Source organism: Arachis stenosperma, chromosome 4 (assembly GCF_014773155.1).
Source record: "Arachis stenosperma cultivar V10309 chromosome 4, arast.V10309.gnm1.PFL2, whole genome shotgun sequence".
NCBI classification, from domain to species: Eukaryota; Viridiplantae; Streptophyta; class Magnoliopsida; order Fabales; family Fabaceae; genus Arachis; species Arachis stenosperma.
Window position 1 is genome coordinate 12,225,124 of NC_080380.1, and position 11,785 is coordinate 12,236,908.

The window sequence follows — 11,785 nt, forward strand, 5'->3', positions numbered from 1 at the left end:
ACCCCAACTTAGTGACAATAGTGGTTTTTTTTCCATGTAGTCCATATTCACATACATATTTATTTATTGAGAAATTAATAAATATCAATGATGAAGAAAAAAGCTAATATAAAAAGTTTTCAATGTATATGTATGGTATATTTAATTAAAAAATATTAACGATAATCTTAACAACCTGTATGTTAACAAAACTTTAACTAATATATCTACATGTTAACTAAGAATGTTACTTATCTAAACTTTATGTTGGCCTAGTTGGATGGAATTAACACTATGCAAATATTCCAGAGTCCCACTTTAGGGAAATGTTTCTTTATTTTGAAGCAGGGCCAGGGGCCAACTTGCATGAAACTTAATATAAAGTAGCATTAGAGGAATATCGTCCATAAATACTAAATAGTCCGAGACTAATTAACGAAATGCAGAGAGGCACCTTTAAGCCACAAAAATAATGGTTCTTCAATTTGGATTTCATGTGATGTTAATAGTATCCGCTATACATACACTGACATCTGCACAATACGAATACAAAAATAGTCGTACAGCGCAGCCTCGCTGCAATTCCACATGTGGAGGTGTTAGTATCCCTTTCCCATTTGGAATGAACGAACCCAAATGCTATGCAGACCAAAGGTTCCAAATAGAGTGCAGGAACCATACGCCTTACCTGAAATCTATAGGAGTGGAGGTGCCGTCAATTGATGTATCAGAAGGCACGATTGTAATCAAGAATCCAATTCACCGTTGGAAATGCAAACACAACAACGCTACTACTAATCAGAAGCAAGTGGTTGAGCTGAGAGGAAGCCCCTTCGTGTATTCGCAGAAAAACAACGTGTTTGTATCAGTTGGATGCAATGAAATCTCTTTCTTGGTTTCCAACGGGACGCAAGTTAGCAGCTGCGTTTCGATTTGCAACGGCGACAAGGAGGACATGGACAAGAACATTGTAATTGGCAATTGCAACGGTGAATACTGCTGCGTGACCTCCTTGCCTTTGTATCTCTCGGAATTCAACGTCACAACGGAGAGTTTCGGGATCAACAATAGTAATCATCATGCGAGTGCGAGTAGTAGTGATGAGGAGTGCAGCTATGCGGCGATTATGATAAAACAGTATAGTTCCGGTTACTATACCGATTACAGTTGGGCTCAAGATCTGACGCTTTTGGAGACCGTTCCAACGTTGTTAGAATGGGAGATTCGTAACTCATCAGTAAGGCTCCCTGGAACCTGCAAGAGCAGCAATGTTACACTTGCATCATCTTTCAAGAACTCAGCTCGGAGATGTCACTGCGAACAAGGATTCATTGGCAATCCCTACATTCCAGGAGGCTGCACCCACTTCAACCCCAACGTCGGTATGATACTTCCTTTCTCGGCTATCATCAATATTTTGCTTCTAAAATAAATAAAATAATTTTTAAAAAATTACCTAATACATATATAGTTTAAGTAAAATAAAAATGAGAAATCAAATGAATATCTATATATACAATAAATATGAATAAATAAGTATTATTTCAAGTACCAAATAAAAATTAAATACAAATATATTTTAGAAAAACTAACAATATTAGTAATTCTAAGAGAGTGTCATTAATTAGCCTTAGCCATCATTTGAGCAGGCTGACAAAGTGACAACATATTCACTTTCCTACTATGAATTTTTGAAGTTTATAGTTTGCTTAGACACTAATATTTTTCTTTTTTTTTTCTTTCTAAAAAAAATCCTTAAATTAAATCTATTTGTACATCATGCATAAATACGTGTTAATCTTGTTACTTTTTTGTTTCTGTATTTTATAATTTTACTACTTTTACTAATACCTTGTTTGGAAAGTATATGTTATTATACTCAAATTTGTCGATACTTTTGGTATTTAAATACATATGCTTTTTTTCTTTTCTTTTTTTGTTCTTGTGTTCTTGTTATTATCGGGTGCTACTTTTGAATTTATGTTGTTTCTATGTTCTTTTAATTATTTATATGCTATTAATTTTCTTTTTAAAAGAAAGAGCATATTGTTCTGAAATAAAAAAGTTTCTTTTTGGGGAGTTGATGATTTTTTCAGCGCCTTTTTTTGTCAAATGTTTTTATTAAAAAACGAATATATATATATATATATATATATATATATATATCCCATAACACAAACACCACACTCACACGCTAAAATCTGGTTAGGATAGTTTAGATTAGTTTGCATTTTTATTTTCAGTGTTATTTGTTTTTTGATTTTTGTAAAAAAAATAAAAATAAAAAACAAAATTTTATTATTTTTTTTATAAAATTCAAAAAACAAAAAACACTAAAAATAAAAACAAAAAATAATAACACAAACTAAACTCACACTAATTTTTTAGAAGGCACACGCATTGTAAATAAGTTCCAGCTCGAGTACATGAAAATCACTAAATTTAATTTTGTTCCATATTACTTTTTTTATAGTTCAAGTTTCGTTCAGTAGATGTATTTAATTTGCGTTACAGATGATAATCAGGATGGATACCACTACGGCAACAAAAAAAATAACAGCCGACCAAAATGGGCTATAGTAGGTACGTTTATTATAATTAATTACTTCATTAGAACTATTGTTGATTTATTAGCCTAAAAGAATATTATTTTCTCTTAAAGTACATAAAAAAATAAATATATTAACAAATCAGGCTTTAAAGTAGCGGTTTGTAGCAATTTTTTTGGTTAATATTAGCATTAGCAGTAAGTTAAAAAATTCATCTGTTCCTAAACAAACAATAATGTTTAAAATTTATTGGATTTTAAATAAGTGTTCATTTGTAATTTTTGTTCTAGTAATAATTTTAGAAAAATATTAGTTGACTGACTTTTTTTTTCTTGTCTTGCATTTGAATGAATATTAGTCAACTTTATCTTTTCTTATATTGAAAGTATTGGTTCCTAATATTTTGATTATTTTCCATAATTTTATTAAATGAAAGAGATAATAAATAAGAAAAGAAAACAAGTATAAAAAATATAAAAATGTTTCCAAACATTTTACTTAACAATAAAAAAATTATATTTATCTTTAAAGAAAATATAAAAAATTAACTTTTAGTTATTTAACACTAGTCAATTTTAGAGTTTAGATTTAGTGCTTGTTTAGGTGCCATTAAATCGATAAAAAAAATCTTTTTTTAATGAACAAAGATTTTTTTTAATTTTTAGTGTGTTTGACAAATTTCTAATAGTAAAAGTAAAAGCACTAGAAAAATGAAAAAAAATATATTTTTTTGAGAAACTACAATTTACGTCTTTTTTTAAAAGATCTTTTTTTCTTAATAAAAAGATATTTTTTACTTAATAAATGAACAAAAAAATACTTTCATCTTATTTCACTCAAACATAATTGATAGATAAAAAGATCTTTTTATATGAGATATCCAAACATAAAATCATTTTTACTTTTATAAAAAATCTTTTAAAAAAATATCATTTAAAAAAGATTTTTTGGAGAATGGCGCCCAAACTATAGTTAAGATTTAGAGTTAAAAAGTTATAATTTAGAGTCTAAACTTTAAAATTTAAGATAAATAAAATAATTTTAAAAAAATTAACAAAAAAATTAATTATCTAACATCACTCTCATCTTTAACTTAAAATAAGAAAATATTAGCGGTAAACACTTTTATTAAAACCTAGCCAGTATTTAACCATTAAAAAAAGAATGTATAATCCCATACTATTAAATGTAATTTTATACCATTAAAAATATTAATGATGACTAATTAATAGCTACAAATTACAAAATATGTAAGCCTCCTAACACTATTGACTTAAAATTTAAGCATTTAAATTTATTCTTTGGACTTTATTTGTGAAGCATTGGTGTCACTTTGATATTCTCAAACTTGCACTTATACATATATTAATTTTTTAAAAATGCTATTTACACATCAAAATTGGCAACTAAAATCATTTACTAACTATTTATGTATAAAACTATAAATACATATATAGTTTAACTCATTTTTAATGTATATTTTGTATTCCAATGTATATTCTACTCTAATGACTAATTTTAATAACTAATTTTAGTATACACTTAACATAATTAATTTTTTAATATATTATTAATATCTTATATATTAATGAAACAAATTTGTTAGGTGTTTTCTCGAGTGTTGGATCTATCATTTTACTCATCGGTTCATGGAGGGTATATAAGATTATAAAGAGAAAAATAGTAAAGAACCGCAAAGAAAAGAACTTTAAAAAGAATGGAGGTGTGCTGTTAGAACAAAGGATATCTTCTGGCGAAATTAATGTTGACAAAGTTAAACACTTTACCTTAAAGGAGTTAGAGAAGGCCACTGATAACTTCAACATAAACAGAGTCCTCGGTAAGGGAGGACAAGGTACCGTCTACAAAGGAATGCTTGTAGATGGAAACATTGTTGCTGTCAAAAAGTTCAGGGTCCAAGGGAACGTGGAAGAATTTATCAATGAATTTGTGATCCTTTCACAAATTAACCATAGAAATGTGGTTAAGTTGTTAGGATGTTGTTTGGAGAAGGAAATTCCTTTGCTTGTTTATGAGTTCATTCCAAATGGCAATCTTTATGAATATTTGCATGGCCAAAATGAGGACTTGCCAATGACTTGGGATATGCGTTTGAGAATTGCATCTGAGATTGCAGGAGCTTTGTTTTACTTACATTCAGCTGCTTCTCAACCAATCTATCACAGAGACGTGAAGTCAACAAATATTTTGTTGGATGGAAAGTACAGAGCAAAAGTAGCTGACTTTAAAACTTCTAGAATGATCTCTATTGAAGATACTCATCTCACCACTGTAGTTCAAGGAACTTTTGGATATCTGGATCCTGAATACTTTCATACTAGTCAATTGACTGAAAAGAGTGATGTTTACAGTTTTGGAGTCGTTCTTCTTGAACTATTAACAGGACAAAAACCGTTATCCTCCTTGGGACCTAACGAAGCGAAAAATTTGGCTTCCTATTTTGTTATTTCCGTTGAGGAAGATTGCTTGTTTGACGTTATTGATGATAGGGTGACAAAAGAAGGAGACAAAGAACACATAATTGCTGTTGCGAATCTTGCATATAGATGCTTAGAGCTCAATGGGAAAAGAAGGCCAACTATGAAAGAAGTCGCAAGAGAATTGGATGAGATCTAGAAATTGGAGAGGAAGTCTAATAATGCACAACAAAATCATCATGAAGAAATTGAGTATCCTGCAATTGAATATCACCATCCATGGTTTGCAGATTCTGCTCCCGATATATGTCCAAGCAATATAACACTCACCTCAGAGTCAGATGTTATGCATATTCTTACCGAATAATTGGTAAATTTTCTTAAACTGCTTGGTCATATTTATGTAAAATAAGTCATTATGGTTGGAGATATGGACTCCAAAACACTAACTGTATTTTTGTGTAATTTTGGTGGAGGAACTCGGTCAGTCTTTTAATCTTCTTACTTAGGAACTTGTAAGCTTTGCATTAGATGAAAAAAAATACAATTGTATATTTATTTACTTATTCAGTTGTATGTGTTTCAAGTAAAATAAATTTCTGCATAATGCCTTTTGGCTGAATCAACCTCGAACTGGAATTGAGCTGTTAAAATAATATTATATTCATTTATTTTATTAATAATTATAAACAATTGATATTGGATTTGGTGTAATAGCCAAATTTTCTCAATAGCACCATTTATAGAAGTGGCCCACTCTCTGAAACTTAGACAATAAATTTAGAGGGCCTGTATATAAATGAGATGATAATTCAAACTTCAAAGAGCGAGCGTGTTGATCAAATTAACAACCCATTGATCTTAGAATGTGCAGAAACTTTGCTAATTGAATCGATAGATGCGGATTAGTAGATCTAGGATTTATAGGAACTAGGTTTACCTGGAGAGGGCCACAATGGGAAGGATACGACAGAATTTTCAAAAGATTGGATAGGGCTCTATCTAATCCCTTGTGGAGAACCAAATTCTAAGAAGCGGTTGTTAAAGTCCTGCCTAGAATCAATTCTGACCACCATCCTCTTTTGTTAACGGAAAATGAAGGAACAGATTGCAGAAATGGTAGACCTTTCAGATTCGAAGCTATGTGGTCAATGCACCCAGATTTCAGGCCGTTTTTGGAAAAACATTGGAAAGAGGACAGCATGTTCATTCAAAACCTCAACAGTCTCAGGAAAGATCTAAGTAAATGGAACAAAGAGGTCTTCGGAAATATCTTCAAAACAAAGAGAAGACTTTTAAACAGAATCAATGGCATCCAAAAAAGCATTAGCTACGGAAAAAACCCTTTTTTGGATAATTTGGAAATAAACCTAAAAAGAGAACTAGAAGACATTCTTGATAAAGAGAAAGCTCTCTGGCTCCAAAAATCTAGAGAGCAGTGGATGGTTGAAGGGGATAGAAACACAAAGTTCTATCACACTAAAGCCATTATAAGAAGAAGAAAGAACAAGATCCACAAGCTTAGAGATGCTAATGGAAATTGGATAGAGGAGGAACAAGAACTGAAAGATCACATCATCAATACCTACAAAAGACTTTACCAAGAAGAGGTAATCATCACTCCGCTACAGTTAGATAATATAAACATGCCTAACCTAGATCCTTTGGATTGCAGGAATATGGAGATGATACCAACAGATATGGAGATCAAAAAGGCCCTGTTTAGCATTGGTTCGCTCAAGGCTCCAGGAGAGGATGGATTTCCAGCCATTTTCTTTAAAAACAACTGGGAGGTTCTAAAGCGCAAAGTGTGTGACTACATCAAGGATTGCTGGCGGAATTCCACCCTTTTGAAGGACTCTAACTCCACCCTGATAGTGCTCATCCCAAAGCTCCAACACCCAGAATTCATCACACAATTTAGGCCAATAGCCTTATGCAACGTCGGGCTTAAAATTTTAACCAAAATCCTGGTGCAAAGGCTCAAACCTCATCTAAATGACAGAATTAGTCCACATCAATCAAGTTTCATACCAGGTAGGAAGATTCAAGATAACATCCTTATTGCAAAGGAGGTAATGCATTCTATGAAGAAAATGAGAGGGAAGAAGAACTACATGGCGATCAAAATCGATTTTGAGAAAGCATATGATACAATCAATTGGAATTTTATTCAAGAAAGGCTCCTAGAACTAAAGCTCCCGGAGAAAATCATTCACATCATTATGGAGGAGGTTAGATCAGTCAGTTACAACATCCTATGGAATGGCAGCAAAACAGAAAATTTTAGTCCTAACAGGGGAATTAGACAAAGGGACCCCATCTCCCCTTACCTATTTGTCATTTGCATGGATAAATTGTCACAGTACATAGAGCAAGAGGTGAATCATGGACACTGGATCCCCTTCACGGTGGGAAGAGAGAAAATGGAAATTTCACATCTAATGTTCGCAGATAATCTGCTGTTGTTTGCTGATGCTTCAACACACCAAATGGAGGTAATAAACAGAGTAATGGAAAATTTCTGCAAAGCTACTGGTCTGAAGATCAATTCGACAAAATCATCAATAGTTTTTTCTAAAAACACTCCAGCGCAAATCAAGCAAAGCATCAAGGAAAAAATAGAATTCAAGGAGAATCAAGCTCTTGGAAGATACCTGGGGGCTATGATTAACAACAACAAAGTGGGAAAGGAAAATTACAAAGCAGTTCTAGAAAGGGTGCAAGGAAAGCTAAAAGGGTGGAAATCAAAATGCCTATCACTAGCGGGCAGAATAACATTGGCACAATCAGCAATAAGCCCAAGTGTTAATTTTGAAATGCAACATGAGAGAGTACCAAGGAGTATCTGTAATGAAATAGAAAGAATACAGAGAGGCTTTATATGGGAAGATGAGGATCAGAGGAGAAAATGGCATGCTATCAACTGGAAAACTATGTGCACGCCTAAACATGACGGAGGATTGGGATTTAGAAGACTGAGTTTGATGAATGACGCTTTTTTAATGAAAATCATTTGGCAATTACAGGAGAATCCTAACTCGCTCTGGAAAAAAGTGCTAATCCAAAAATATTGCAATGGAGACATCAACATAAACAATCCTACTGCTAGAAAAGTAGATTCAAACCTGTGGAAGAAAATTGTGAAGATTTGGCCAACATTCCAGAAACACACAATGAAATTCGTTGGAGATGGAACAACAACTAGATTCTGGACTGAGAGATGGATGAACAACGAGGGCTTCCTTCTTAACATAGCAACTATGAACATAACAAACATAGAAAGCACTGTCAGTGAATAGATTAATAGAGATGGAAATTGGAACAGAGAAATTTTAAAAAATTACCTCCCAGAGGAAACAACAATGAAGATTTTGGCGCTTCCCCCCCAAACAAGGAAAATGGCGCGGACAGAATTGGATGGATGCACTCGGATGATAGAGATTTCTCTGTCGCCAGCACGTACAAAGCATTAGCAAATTGGACCAAACCCACAACCACAATCTGGAGTAAAATCTGGAAGTGGCAAGGACCGCAAAAAGCAAAGATCTTTATTTGGAAAGCAAAGCATAATCGAATACTCACCAATCATAAAAAGGCAAGGATATTTGCAAGTAGAGGAGATTGTCAACTGTGTCAAAACCATCACGAAGACCTTCTTTACGCTCTGAGAGACTGCCCCAAAGACTCCCGTACTTGGGCACAGCTCATTCGGCCAAGTGCTTTACAGATTTTCTTCTAAGCAAACAGAGAAGAATAGATGGAGATGAATATACAACAACAATTAGGGCATGACCAGAATCAGAATTGGATGGATATATTCATTATAGCATGCTGAAAGATGTGGAATTGGAGAAATAAGGAAATTCATGAGCCAAAATATAACAGGCCACAAAATAATCATCTTGAAGTGATGAAGAAAGTGGCGGAAGTCAAGGAAGCTTTTCAGAGAAGGGTGGAGAACCAAATCAACAAGAACAAAGAGATCCGAAACATAAGATGGATGCCACCATCACAGGAGTGGATTACGCTTAACATCGATGGCACAGTACAGGGGAGAAAGAAAAAAGCTGGGTGTGGCGGACTCTTGAGGAATGGAAGAGGCAAATGAGTTGCTGGTTTTTCCTTCAACATAGGGAGGTGCACGGCTTATATGGCAGAACTGTGGGGAATCAAAAAGGGAATGGAACTAGCGTAGACTTTGGGGATAAGGAAAATTAAAGTGGAGTGTGACTCTAAGTCAGCAGTAGAGATGATCAATAGCTCAAGGAATCTTATAAACCACCCAAATGCTTTGATTAGGGATATCAGTAAGTGAAAAAAGAGGAATTGACAAATTAGTTTTGTGAATATTTATAGAGAAGGCAATAGATGTGCAGATTGCCTGGCGCGCAAAAGTTTGAATCTAGATCCAGGATTCCACTTTTGGGATACTCCTCCTAGAGAGGTGCTTAGATTATTAGTAGATGATGAACAAGGGGCATCTCTGCCTCGTTTAATCTCAGTGTAATTTTCTTTTTTGGGCTCTGGCCCCGTCATAATACCAAAAAAAAAGAAAAACAACCCATAATCCAATAACAAATCACTCTCAAACCATTCGCCGTAACACAACTTTTTGCAACATTGACCACTTCTCTAAAGCCTCGAAGACCAGGTGTGGCACGTAACAAATTTAAAGATAAATTTTTTATTAATTAAAAACATAAAATATTTTCAATATTTTATATATTTTCTAATGTAAAAATTCATGTATAGTTATCTTCATGTGAAAATTGTTAGTTAAGAATCATTAAATAAATTGACATATTTGATTGAATTATTATCTAACGATTCTCAATTAACAACTTCACATGAAGACAATTAAATGTGAGTATTCACTATATTTTAAACAGAAAAATTTAAATGGTAAATTAGTTCTCATCAAATTTGTACTTAATAGCTTGCCGATTTATTATCTGAGGGTTGTATAAGATGCCAAAAGCGATTGCAAAGAAACTAATTAATTTGCAGAGAGATTTCTGTGGAATAAAGAGAATGAAAACAATGATATGCTTTTTGTAAAATGAGAAACGGTATAGGCTCCGAAAAAGTCAAGTGGGTTGGGTATAGGCGATGCAATGATAAGGAATATAACGCTTTTGTTTAAATGGTGATGTGGTGCAGAATTTATAACCCACAAACTAATCGGCAAGTGCACCGGGTCGTACCAAGTAATACCTCAGGTGAGTGAGGGTCGATCCCAAGAGGATTGATAGATCAAACAACAGTGATTGAGTGATTGGCTTAGTTAGGCAAGCAGAAAAGAGTGTTTTGGTATTCAAACAGCATTAAACAGTAAATTAAGAATTTCAGAAAGCAAGCAGCAATGAGTTGTGAAATATATATGGGGAAACAGTTAAGGCTTCAGGGTTATCTATTTTTTTGATTGACTTTTCTTACTAACTATTTTAATTAAGCAAGATTTAATTCATGGCAAACTATATGTGACTAGACCCTAATTCCTTAGACCTTCCTAATCTCCTCTAAAATTCATTAATTGCCAATTCCTTAGTCAATTAATTCCAATTAGAAGCTGCATGATCAAATTCCAGTTTATATGCCACAAGAATCCTAATTATCGCAAAATAAGGGGATTATATGTCACGTATCCCGTTAAATACAAACAATTAGAAATTCAGGATAATATATTTTCAAACTGTTGTTCAAGTAAAGAGCTTTTCCAAGTTATACAAGAACTCAATTAGAACATGGGTCATACTTCCGTTCCACCCAAATTCATAGAATAAAGAACGAAAATAATTATGGAAATATAAATCAAAACATGAATTAAAATAGAAAAATAATAGTATCAATCCATACAATAGACAGAGCTCCTAACCTTAACAGTGAAAGTTTAAGTGCTCATGGTTCAGAGAGAAAATAAGGATTCAGGTAAAATGTACTGAGTTCCAATCTGATGGAATGAATAGTTAACTAATGGAATCCCTTTTTATAACTAATCCTAATAAATTTAAAATCTAATTATCTAAAATTAAAAATAATATCTTTTCCTAAAAAAATATGATTTAAATTTAAATCAGAATAATCAGCAGGTCTTCAGTTTGATGGGTGGGGAACACATGTTTTGTCCATTCTGTAGCTTCTAATATGTGTTTTCTAGGCTGAAAACTGGATCAAAACAGCCTAGAAATCGCCCCCAGCGTTTTACTGTATTTTCTGCACGTGGCGTATGTCACGCGTATGCGTCGCTGGTCTTCTTCGCGTGTCACACGCATGCGTCAGTCACGTGTACGCGTCGCTGAGCAAATCTTCAAATCACGCGTACGCGTCAGCGACACGCACGCATCGCCATGGAAAGCTCCAATTCACGCGCACGCGTCAGTCACGTGTACGCGTCGCTCCTCGCTGCCATCTCCTTTTGTTCTTGTGCTGCAGAAACTCCATCAAATCCAACTGAATGCTATCTAAAATAAACAAAATTACAAAAAACTCAAAGTAGCATCCATATTACTAAAAGATAATTAATTCTTTATTAAACTCAACAAATTAGATGCAAATTCACTAAGAAAAGATAGGAAAGATGCTCACGCATCACAACACCAAACTTGAATTGTTGCTTGTCCTCAAGCAACCAAAACCAATATAGGCTTAGGGTGTGAATTTGCATGAGAATGAGAGTTCGATTAAGCTCATATCTCTTCTTATAGTGGGGTTTACAACTGCAATCCTGAATAGATTTGGCATCTCACTCTCCTTTGAATCAGAAGAATGTTACTGTCATCTAGAATTAGAATCCGGATAATATTATGAATTCTCTGA

General features: G+C 33.4%; 1 pseudogene; it reads left to right on the plus strand.

Moving 5' to 3' along the window:
• Positions 1 to 451: 451 nt before the first annotated feature.
• Positions 452 to 5,333, plus strand: LOC130974607 (wall-associated receptor kinase-like 1; annotated as a pseudogene).
• Positions 5,334 to 11,785: the final 6,452 nt, after the last annotated feature.